The sequence below is a fragment of the Micrasema longulum genome, unplaced genomic scaffold, assembly GCF_059751315.1.
Source record: "Micrasema longulum isolate JH-2025_06_02 unplaced genomic scaffold, ASM5975131v1 h1tg001215l, whole genome shotgun sequence".
Taxonomy (NCBI): domain Eukaryota; kingdom Metazoa; phylum Arthropoda; class Insecta; order Trichoptera; family Brachycentridae; genus Micrasema; species Micrasema longulum.
In genome coordinates this window covers 406,670-419,249 of record NW_028278402.1, presented here as the reverse complement: position 1 = coordinate 419,249, position 12,580 = coordinate 406,670, and the positions used below count along the sequence as shown (strand labels likewise).

The window sequence follows — 12,580 nt, the reverse complement described above, 5'->3', positions numbered from 1 at the left end:
ACAAAGAATAAATAGCACAGGCGCAATAATGCAGTCATACATTTTACATTAGGTTATAAAAAGTAAAAGTAAAAAACATATCTACTATAAGTACAAGTGTTATCAAGAATTAGTAAACTTATTTATAATAAAATACTTTCGCAGATACATATAAAAAAAAAAATGGAGAACATCTATTTAAAAAAAAAATAAAAAAAATCTTTAAAAAAGTATGTTTCTCGTATTAAATAAATCGTATAAAACATTACAAATGATAGGTTTCTTACATTAAATTGAACAACGCCAACAAGTAATGAAAGCAATACAGTTAGCGGTAATACTTTGTGTTTTGCTAAAAACACTATGAAATTGTGCCAGCATTCAATGAATATAATGTATATTATTATTACTATACATCCCAATATCCAATATTGCCCGCATCATTGCACCTATAAAATAGCATAATAAAAATATTCTATGGGCTGACCATAGATAACATTAAGGAATTTAATAATTCATTTACTTATACAAACAAAATATCTATATATGGCAACTTGGTAGTAATATTATAATTCGCTAGAGGCGACTACACGCAGGCAGCCGCGCTGTCAAATTTGCAGATAGATAATGTAGCACTATAACAAGTTTGTATAATCATGAATAATATATCATTTTAAAGGAAAAGAAATAAAAAACAACAAAGGCGTAACTAAAGGACACGAATGTAAAGAGTTAAGAGTGTAAAATGGTTTTAGAGCAAAGCTTGTTATACATGATCGTAGTGGATTGTCTAGTAAAGAGTATTCTTTAAAAATACTTTCTTTGGAGGAATGACAATTGTCAAAACCTAGACATAACCTTGAAACATTATTTAACAAGAGGAGTTAGAAAATAAGTGACATGATAATGGTAAAATAACTGCTCAATCTAAAAAATAGTCCAGATTATTGTGTTTTGTTTTGTTGACGCGGTCTTAACTCCCTTCGTGTCGTGTTGTCCGCCTTTAGATCATCTAGTTCATCTTGAGTCTGGAAATTGTGTATCTTCCCATTAAGTTTAATATAGATAATTCCTTCCCTGGTCCAGATAGTTTCGCCTGTGAAGTGCTCTTTAGTTTGTTTGAAAATGGACTGCCTTTCCCTCGTCAAATACTCCGTTATGAGGTATGGAAGTCCTTTCAATCTTTTCCGGTTCTTCATTACGTCGATTTTATTTGACTTTGATGTTAATTTTATAACAATAGGCCTTTTGCCCCCTTCCTTGAAGATACCTAACCGATAAGCGAATTTTATTTGAGGTTTAATAGTTAATTGTTTTGCACAGAATTCAGCAGCTGTCAGAGAAGTATCTTCGGCTTTTGTTTCAGAGAGCCCGTGAATGATGACCATTTTTTGACGCGATTTCTGTTCAATGCAATCCAATTTACAGCAAAGAATCTTGTTTTGTGATTGCAAATTACTTAGCATATCAAGGACGCTTACCTTAAACGTTTTGTAATCAGCTTCGATGTTTTGAACGTCTGATGAAGTCGTTGATTTTTTTAATAAAGCTTCGAACGTTTTCATTTTAGTCAGCAATTCATCGATTTTCCAGTTGTTAGTATGCTCCATAATGATATTAATCTGTTAATATTAACTTTATTAAGCGGCACACAAAATTTAACGACTACCCGCCAATATGTCCATAAAGTACTGTGTATCTTGGCATACAGACCTCGCTTCCTCTACATTCATACATCTTCTTATGCACGCACGCCGATTATTCCTACTTTTGACATGTCCATCTTCAAGTATTTGATGGACTTGATCGTGCCATGTCTTTCTCGGTCTTCCTCGTTTTCTGCATCCATCAAAATTTGCATTGTAGATCCTTTTAGTCATTATTTCGCTGTCCATTCGCTCTACATGTCCAAACCAACGCAGCACCCCTTTCGCAATTTTCGCATTTTTATTATACGACCTCTACTGGAATTTTAGAACAATTTTCGAATAAAACGCTAGCAAACAGAAATCAAGCATTGTTAGAGTCAAAATTAAGCTCGCAGCACTACATTCTACGAGACCACGATCCGTGAAATTATTACACCTGGTTTCGTATAATGCATTTAATATTAAGTAAGAGAATTGAATTTTTAAATCATGCGCTTATAAACTTCCAACTTTATTCCTGGCCAAAAGTTTCAAGCACAAAGCATAGTTTCTCAAACTTTGGCGCCTGAAAATTTTGCAGGTCTCGGACAACATGAAGGCGTAAAAAAGCAAGTAGGCAAACGGACGTAAAGGGCGTTCGCCAGGGACGTAAACTTTTCACTGGTCTTTTCAACATATAAAGAGAGTGTAAAATGAAAAAAACTGTAGATGGCTAAAAGACTAGTTTCAGTATTGGATGCAGAAAAATCTCAAACCTGCTATTTGCCCATGACACAACACTGGTGGTAACTTGTGAGTCTGAGATGAAGACACTTTTAAATCATGTTGAGAGGGAAAATCTGGCACTCGGTTTGAGTATCAACCAAAGTAAGACAAACCTATTAGTGATCGATTTAGCCAAAAAACTTCCTTCATCAAATTTAGTATATCATCTTGAAAACTTCATGATATTGTCGATTTAGGCTTAAATATCGATGACACCTGTGGTCTAACATCAAATAAAAAGGTGAATCGCTACGGTTTAAAGTGCAATAGGTTGACTTGTCAAGATATGGAAGGATCGAAGCATCACTAAAAATACAAAGGTTCATCTTGTCTAAACTCTGATTTTCTCATTATTCGTATTCCTATGGAGTTGAAACATGGAGATTGAGAGAGTCAAATAGAAAAAATACTTTTGCTTTTAAAATGTGGTGTTGGAGAAGAATGCTTTAGATTCCTTTGACGGCGATGCGAACAAATGTGTCCACATATTGAGACCACACAATTGAATATTGGGGATCCGCTGTCAACTATGTTACAGGCGAATCCTACAATGTTTTGGACACAATGCCAGGAGAGAATCAGACAGCCACGAAAAGCTTGTTGTGAGGGATGGAGTCGAGGAAAAAAAATCCAGAGGTCGCTCACCTACCCAAAGGAGCGATTTACTTCAAAATACGCCCGGGTCTTCAGTGACTAATGATCTTCGCTCTGCCCAGAACAGGACTACCTAGAGGCCGACCATAAAACAAATTATCGAGTGCAGCCGCCATCCTTCGCCGCGAGGGTAAGGACGAGAGAGAGAGAGGGGTAAGCGAATGATAGTAAAAGGTTTAGGAAACTCCAGATTAAGTAACAGCGTATTTAAACCGCGCGATTTCCAGCTAAATTATTCCAAATTTTAATCCAGACTTTCAATTTCTACTCTTGGGATTATTATGTTTGAAAATAATCTTCATAAGTCGCTTTCTAGAAAGATAAACAGAGTTGAATAAAATACTAAGTATTCTGATAATCTTACCTTCACATAACAGATGATCAAAATACGCTGCAATTGATGTTCCAATGTAGCATCACTATGTGCTACTAGATGCAGAAAGTGATGATAATTATTTTATATAAATATGGAATACGAATGTGGATGAACCCAGAAAACTAAGAACTTCGAAAAAGACATGGCATGACTAAATCAAACGTCTATTGGCGTGCACGCATGCGAATATTACATATGAAGATACTCTTTGTTGATATCATGACAATTGATCAAAGAATCAAATTCAATGTTGCTAATGAAATAAACAAAATTAATAAACGAATAGTTCCGAGATATTTTCAAAATAAACTAAAAAATAATGAGTTCTTTCATAACTACGCAACAGGAGGATCTAAAAATATAAGACTGGAAAAGAAATCAAAAGCAATGTCCCAGAACTGCCTTATGTACAAGGGAATACAATTATTTGAGGAAATGCCAGAAAGCATAAAAAATGAAATAAATGTAAATTTATTTAAAATTAAATGTAAAAAGTATATTTGTGAAAAATATTAGATAATATATAGTGTAAATAGTGAATATAATCAATGAAAATGTACATATGAAACAGTGAATATTATAAATTAGGATATTAAATGTATAATAGTGATAAATAATGTTAGAATAAGTATAGATGTAAATATTGTGTTGTAAATATATATTAGACTATGTTAATCATAGAACTAAATAAAAAAATATGCAAAGAAAGAGTGGTGCTATATGTAACTATATCTGCCTACAACTACGGTATTGTTATTTTTTAATGTCTGTGATTTCAATTTTTCACTGTTTATTTGCAAAAATAACTGGATACAATTTTTTTTTAATAATTATACCAATCTTGTAATTTTAAGAAAATAGTCAACTAAATTTCTATTATTTTGTATGAAGATGAACTAAACCTCACAGTACATACAGATAATTTTTACTCTTGTGTGGCTTTGATGTAACACGAGTCTACACAGGATATAAGACATATCTTTTTTTGGTGATGTTGTATTTTTTGAAATGCTTTAAATGGACATTTTTACATCAAATTTAGAAAGTAAAATTTGAAGGAATAGTTTGGATTTTTGTACAAAAAATATTTATCTTTAATAAGGAGTTTCGCGTGGGCGAAAAATGATGCCAATACCACAATAAATCTGTTAAACTGTATACCTACGAGAATATTACTCAAATCAAGGAAAGGTGTTTGTGTGAGAGAGAAAAATTAAAGAAGAAATTCGTTCAATCAGTCGGTTATTGGCAGTAGGTGGGAGTGCACTCTAGTTTTATTACTGGCGTATTTATGATTTTTAGTTTATGCTTTAACAAGCTTAAATTATATTTTATTTTTTATAAATTAGCCAAAAATAATTATTTAACGATATGTTTCTATGTTTTTTTTCAAATGTCCAAATTTCAGAATATTCTGTCCGTTGCTTGAGGCGTGTATAGGAATTTTGCAGCACCAATTTTTAAGATTTAAGCACTTAAAAAATTTACGTTTGTAATAAACGAAAAGAAAATAACCCGTTTTCGTGCAGTAAAATAATATATATTTAAAATGTCGATTTAAAACCATTCATAAGTGACATTTTATTTTGAAGCCTTGACAAAGGAACAGTCGTATTCTGAAACCGGTTGGCATATCAAATTTATTTGACACAAACTAAAAACGTAATTATATTATACTATTAAACATGGCAAATCACAAAGTAAGTGCTCCAAATATAATTTTTTAAGTGTTTTAAGTATGTCCCAATGTTTGTTGAATTATCTAACTGGTAAAAGAAGTATGAAAATGGAAAAAAAAATTCAGGCGTTGCCTAGTAGGTTAATTCGTTCAGCCGGATGAATCTCACCCACATGATAAAGGTTTCAGCTCTTTTACTTCAGAAAAGTCAACAGATGGAAGGGTTGAGGAAACTTGGATGTTCGAAAATAGGCAGAATGGTAAACGTTACACAGTGTGTAAAGTGGCCACTTAAACCAGCCAACGGCAGGTCATAAACCCTGTAAATGCCTAGATTTTAATATTGCCTTCTCGAAAATTTTTTTCCCTCTTTGAAAAAAATTTAAATAAAGTTCTGTTTTAATTTTTTTTGTTTTAAAATCAATTTTAAAATCATTTGGGTACATAAAACGACATGTTTTTTTTTGCAGTCTACTTTTATAATATATATTAAGAAATCTTGAATCTCTTAAAGGATATAATTTTTTGCATATTAAAAAGTTTGTTTTTGAATGTTTGCAAACAAAATTAATTTTTAATGGATCCCTATTGCTATATAATAAAATAATATTAACTATTAAGAAGAGTTGAGGTAATGGGGATGTTTAAACATAGGCAGAATCGTGAATGTTGCAAGGTGTTTAAAGTGGCAACTTAAACAAATTTAGATAATTAGTTTTCATTTAAACCATTTCACCTGTAACATGCATAGGTCATTTTTTTAAAGAAAAAGAGTGCGTTACAAAACTTTTTTAATTAAATTTTCTTGCAATTACTAAAATTTTTTTTTTTGGGAAAATATAATATCGAAAATTTTCACTTTCTCCTTTTATTACTGCTTATTTTATTTATTATTGCATTGAAAACATTTGAGTAACTCACGTATTTGTAAAAATATCATTGTAACCTTAGATTAATTCAAATCCCCAGAATAGTTAAGGAAAAATACAATGTAATTTTGTGTACCTGCGTATAATCCACAAACAAACGTTTTATCCGAAGTATGTTAGAGGTTGATAGACGGATGTCAAAAAATCTTTGTTATTATAAAAATGGGTGAAATATTATCCTTTTGAAATGACAGCATCCTTTTATAAAATACATTGGAACGTTGACCAGCAAAGTTTTTTAAATATACTGAAATAAATCTTCCCTGGTCTGTATTGTAACGAGAAGTAATATTTGTCTTCAATTTTATCTGTAAAGATTTCAGGTTTTATTTTTCAAACTGGCAGGGTTTTCGAGAATCCCAGTAAACTCAAAATCCTGTACAGCTCGTAGGTTTGGATCAGGCTTGAGAGTGTCTCGGTGGCAAGGAGTCCGCACGAGGTGAGATATTCTCTCGAGTTGGAGAGGGTCTAGAAAAAAAAAATCAGAGACATCTCTACGTGAGGGAGTATGGTAGTAATCTGTGCATAAGACCAACAGTTTGCAACTTAGAAAGACTGGGTTCACATTGAATCATTTTTTCAAGCTAAGAGGATTTATCGAGAACTTGACCATTTTAGAGAGTATCAATTTTTATATTCCTGGTGGTTATCTCCGACAGCGTCAGCACAGACTATTTTACCTCCCGGCTTCCATAACCCACCTACCTCTGATCATGCCGATTGGAGAGCAGTCAGGTAGCTGAACATTATCACTTTAGAGATCGACATCTTTTTCACCGGTAAAACTATGTTTGAGAGTAAAATACTCATGCTATTGGAGATTATTATACCTAAATAATATCAAACCATTGCTTAAGGATTCCTGGGCCCGTATTCAAATGGGATGTTGAAATTTATCTTAAATTTTATCTACAAAGTTAAATCGAAATAGAATATCCATGGACTTTTTTTTAAACATGTCCAATTACAGGTTACCGATGAAGATATTTTGAATTTTCATACATTTTTTTTTTATTTTCATAGATAAACATCGATTTTACTTTGTACCGTCTTGATAAGTACCAAGATGAATATGTTGATAAAATATATAAAATTTAATTTCAAATATGTACTTTTCAATAGGTAACGCCTGAAAACACTTTTTGATTTCTTTGTTTCTTCTTGGATCATCTGATTTTTTAACAATATTTCGAGTTTTCCCAAATAATAAAAAAAAATATTGTCTCATTTAAAAATTAAAAAAAAAAAAGATAAATTAATTCATTTTTATTAAATGTTAGTGAATAATTGTATGTAGCCGCTAACCGACTTTTCCATATCTATCGGTTTTGAGATGGACTCGTCTCTTCGTCAGGACACTAACATGCAAAACCTCCTATACACCTTCACCAGCGTAATTGCATAAATCTCGAAACTGGTGGACCTAGAAAAGTCGGTAATTGGTGATTAACTATTATTTACTAACATTTACTTAAATATTTTTACCACTAACTTTATGCTTTAAATATTAATAATGGTTGTTTTTATTTCAAATGAATTTTTTGAAATCTAATTTTTATTTATTTTTTTTATTTATTTTCCTTTTTTTAAATTCTAAACAATTTTTTTTAAATTCCCGCCAAACTGCAAAAGCAGTTTTTTTGCAGGGATTTCTCTCTTTAAACATTTTTGTAACACAATATAATAAATGTTTACATAAAATATTTTTTAAAAAAAATCTTAAAAATATCAATAAAATAAAAGTTTTAAAAAAATTAAATACAAGTTAATCAAGTCTTTTTTGAAAACGAAATATATAAAAAATAATAAACAAACACTTTTTTTGACACTGTTTTAAATTGTTTGGTTTCCCCATTTTTTTATAATTTTTTTTTTTTAATGAGTCAGTTCTTCAAATATAATTTTAAAGAAAACAGATTTTTGTTTATATAAATATTCGTAATTGCTGGAGAAAAGTTCTATTCTATAATACAGTAAACGATAAATAAGTATGCGTTATTTTCATTCCCAGAGAGCGTCCCTTAATAGGCCATAAAATAAATATTTTCCCTCGGCAACCAAAACAACACTTTGTTTGCCCCTTTTTTCTAGATCGTCCCTATATTGCTAACAAAATAACTACATTTGGCAGATAAGCCATAATAAATACTTTCTGATGGATAACAATTTAAATTTATTTATTTATATTCATGCCTATTTCGCTACTTTCAAGTAAAAATCTTGAAAAAAAATAATATTTTAAATAAGTCTGCCTTGTGTTGTGGTTGACGCGTTCACCTATCAAGGTTGAGATCTTGGGTTCGATTTCTGGTGGGATCGACGTGAAACATTGGTTTTAAAGATGGTTAAGCACTGCAATATTTCATTTTTCTGGGAGTGGCACCTGAAGCGTAATTTTTTTTTTAAAAACCTTATCTTCGAGGTAACTAAAATAATCTCGATACGCTGAAAGTAGACTACCAATTAAATGCCATATGCATCACTCGATCTAAATGGGTAAATAATGATATCGATCGGGTTGTGGTTCCGTAGCTAGTGTCTCAGACTCAAGGCTCAAAGGTCCGTAATTCGGATCCCACTCTACCCCAACTTGATACCATTTTCTAAAAGTGAGTTACTTACAGCTCGTTGAAGACGACCCTCAAAACTAAATATTTAGTAAATCATAAGAACGCAAATACAGGTAAACGTCGTTTTTTTCGCCGGTTGGATTTACGCCGATTCACAATTACGCCAGTTTGTGCCGGCGTGGGATTCCCCTGTTCGGCTGACACCCGACGACAGTAGGCGCCCGCGATTCCAATAGCAGATACACTTTTAGGCGTTGTTTTATTCTATTACCGTGTCCGCGAGCAGCTTTTTGTGTGTGTGAAATGGTTTCCGAGTTAGTTTTTGTTTTGTTTTTACGGAAAATTAAAAGGTGTGATAATATTTTTTATTTTATTATTATTTAAATTTAAAGAATATTCAAATATTTGTAGTTAATGCTATGATTCTGCAAGAAATTAAGATATAATCAAAGCAAACTAAATTGAGTGCTTTTTTTAAAAAAGTGCTAGAATTTAATTTAGTACCGACGAACTGGTGAGTTAGTTTTTATTAAAAAAAAACATTATTTACATTAAGAGGTTATAATTTATTTTTTGAACGAATTTAAACGGTATTTAAAAAAAAACATTATCATTTATTTTGAATATATATAGGATATGCATTAAATAAAAATGTTAGATTGCTCGAAGAATTTACACGGAACCTAAAACCTAATTTTATATTTTGCATTATATTATTTGTGTTCATAATACGCCTGTGTCTTTCGGGACGGAACCCCGGCGTAAAACGACGTTTACCTGTATTTTTTTTTTTAAATATTGATAAACATAAATACTATGAATTTATTATTGTAATTAAGTATACATTGAAAACTGTACCTTCTCTTAACAGAAAAAAAGGTTCTGTTTTTTTGTTTAACCTGAACTAATACGAATCGATAGTCATCACAGTATTTAGTCAGTATTATTGTATTTTTCAGCAATGCTTTGAGATAAAATAATTTGTTATACCGGAGGTACCTTGTCAATTAATTTGGACATTCTATTAATCAAAAGACCTTTGATCAAACAAAACTAATTTATTTTGAAACTAAAAATACCGTGTTTTACGATTATAACCTATAAAATACTTTTTACCTCAAAACTACAAAAAAAATTATCTTAATTAACGTATAACATAAAATTTAAAAAGTGAACACCAGTTTTTTTTTTTTTTTTTTTTCTTTATTAGAGCCTACTACCAAAACTTGATAATATCGGCCAAAAACAAGTTTCATTTATAAACATAAGAAAAACCTAAACACCAACAAGCTACAAAAAGTGGCTTGGTGGGATTTTAGTTTTAGTAAAAAATATAACTAGTGAATTTTTTTTTAAATTGTAAAAATGTATAATTATGCTATTAAATAAAAAAAAAATAAACATGTTCTCACTGGGGTTACCCGTGTCAAGGACATAATATTTTTTTCTGCAAGAGTACAGCCAAAAAATAATATTCTTTAAAAAATATCCAAACAAAAGCATTGTTTTAAAACTATGTAAATAAACTTTCAAAGGTTAAAACTTTTAGTTATCCATGTATGGACTAGAGTTTTGAAATTATCGTTTTTCATTTCGCTTACCGATATATCTATACTTAAAAAGTTGTATGGCTTGCGGGCCAGAAAACTATAGTGTCTTTGTCCGTAATTTGTTTTTTTTCTTTGGTAGCAGAAGTATTGTTTTTTGTCTTTGCCTAATGTCGTAAATTTGCTTTCCGTCATTCCGGCTTTTGATGAAAATGTCTTAAAACTGTATGAAATAAATATTTCTTTTTTTTTAAATACCATATTATACTAGAAAAAAATGTAAATAGAATCAAGTTAAAGAACCAATTAAATCGATTATTTTATTGGTATTTTGTGTTTAAAATACTTTTTACATAAGAAATGGTTCTAGGCAAAAAAACTTATAAAAAATAAATAAGTGATAAAAAGCTTAACTTTTTCCGAAAGAAGCATCTCAAATCAGTATTATTCTATTATTTTCTAGCTAATTCTTCAATGGTATCATTTTTAAAGTTTTTGCTTTATGTTATTTTTTAAGTGAGTATGTTTATTTTAGGCAAGGATTCCCATTTGAGAAACATTACACTGTATCGTCTTTTCTGTGTGATTTCATGTAGGTTGAACTCGTAGATTCATTCACTCGTAGAACATGTAGATTCTCTCCTTTTTAAAAAAATGTTTACTCAATACTACACGTAGAACCACATATATATTGATTAAGTGCGTAGAACCAATAAATCAATTATTTTTTCCTGATTTATTGGTTATAAAAAAGATTTGATTTATTTGAGAAATGAGTCATTCTTTGGCCTCAAACTGCAAACGCTTCTATAATAAAGTACCTTTCGAAATTCAGGCTTTGTCAACAAAGAAATTTAAGAATGTTGTCAAGAACAGGCTGTCTGGAAAGATATGTTATTGAATCGTAGACTATTTGCAGGACAGTACAGCTAAGCAAAAGATTTGTGTTTGTTAGTTTGTTGATCTGTTGATCATTGACGCTTACAAGAGATTCAATGAATTCCAAGTAAAAAATAAATAAATTACAAATTAAAAAAATACTGACTTATGTAATATTTATTGCATTCTGTAAAGTTTCAATTTAGTGACTTAGGTTGATTTAAAATTAAAGCTTGTCTGCAAAAATATGGACCAACTCAAAACATATTTAAATTTCCTAGAAATATACGTCTTAAAATTGTCAGCATTCATGATTATAAGTTATTTTAATACAGCGTGATTGCAGGAAAGAAAATAAAAAATGATTGCACTTTTTGTTAATTGCTATTTTTAAATCATTAATCTAATTAACTGGTGAATCAATTCTTGTAACAATTTTATGTACGAGTACAATATTAAAGGAGAATACATTATCGACGACTTTTTTTGTACAACATAAGGTGTGTCCGCTTTTTTCCAAATAAAGAGAGCAAGAGGACCCAAAAAAAAACAACACAAATTAGTGAATATTTTTTTTCATCTTACAGTACTACTTAAATATCAGGAGCAGCTTTGGTAACTGTATTTCCTCGGTTGAATGCGGAAAGAAGAAGGTTTTAAAAATATTTACTTTTATCTACTTGTCATTCCATTTTGATGGCCAATAATCAAATAAAAAAATATACGGAACATAAAAGCAAACACAATGTCTTGTAAAGCTGAAAGTTTTCTTTCGAGTGACGTATAATACATGCATGAGGCATATTTTTGGTCTTGTATATGACCACATTTCTGATTATCGTAGGCCACTGAAATGGCTCAAAATTAGACAGCCGAGAGACCACCACTCGCTTTCACTTCTGTTCAATGTACTTCATAGTCCTAACGCTCCTAACCTAACCTACCTGCGTGAAAAATTTCAACGCTTATCAGTTCATGGTTAACCTCTTCGTTCTAATTCTCAAGGCACTCTCTTAATACCCATCCACAATTTATCTTTCTTCTGTAACTCATATAGTGTTCATGCTGCTCGACTGTGGAATCATAACCCATCCACCATCAAAGATATTACCACATTATCTCTGTTTAAATCGCGTCTTAAGAAACATCTCTTTTCTCTTCGTTAATCTCTCCTCCTTTCCTCTTTCCTCTTTTTTTCTTTTTCCCATTGAGTAATGGTATTGATTTAAGGGAATTTATACACAACTACGATTATTTCTATTTTTAAACATCTTTTATAAGCTTTTTATTATCCTTATTTTCTATTGAATATGTTTTAACTTGAATAATAAAAAAAAACTTTTAATTTATTGGTTGGTTGGAAGAAATTACCATTTGGCAATAAGCCCGCCGATGTACAGTTAACATTATGTACAAAAAGATAAATAAATAAAATATACAAACTTAACCATTTTTTTAAAAACTTTTGGTGCTCATTTCTAAATTTGGAAAAAAATGACAAAATTTATTTCAACACCTAATTTATTTATTGACTTGGTGTTTGTTTTGTAGAAC

General features: G+C 30.6%; 1 protein-coding gene across 1 annotated transcript in view; it reads left to right on the top strand.

Moving 5' to 3' along the window:
• sNPF (short neuropeptide F precursor) overlaps positions 1-12,580 on the top strand; it is a 205,715-nt gene that overhangs the window by 23,911 nt on the left and 169,224 nt on the right. The gene's annotated exons all lie outside the window — the stretch shown is intronic.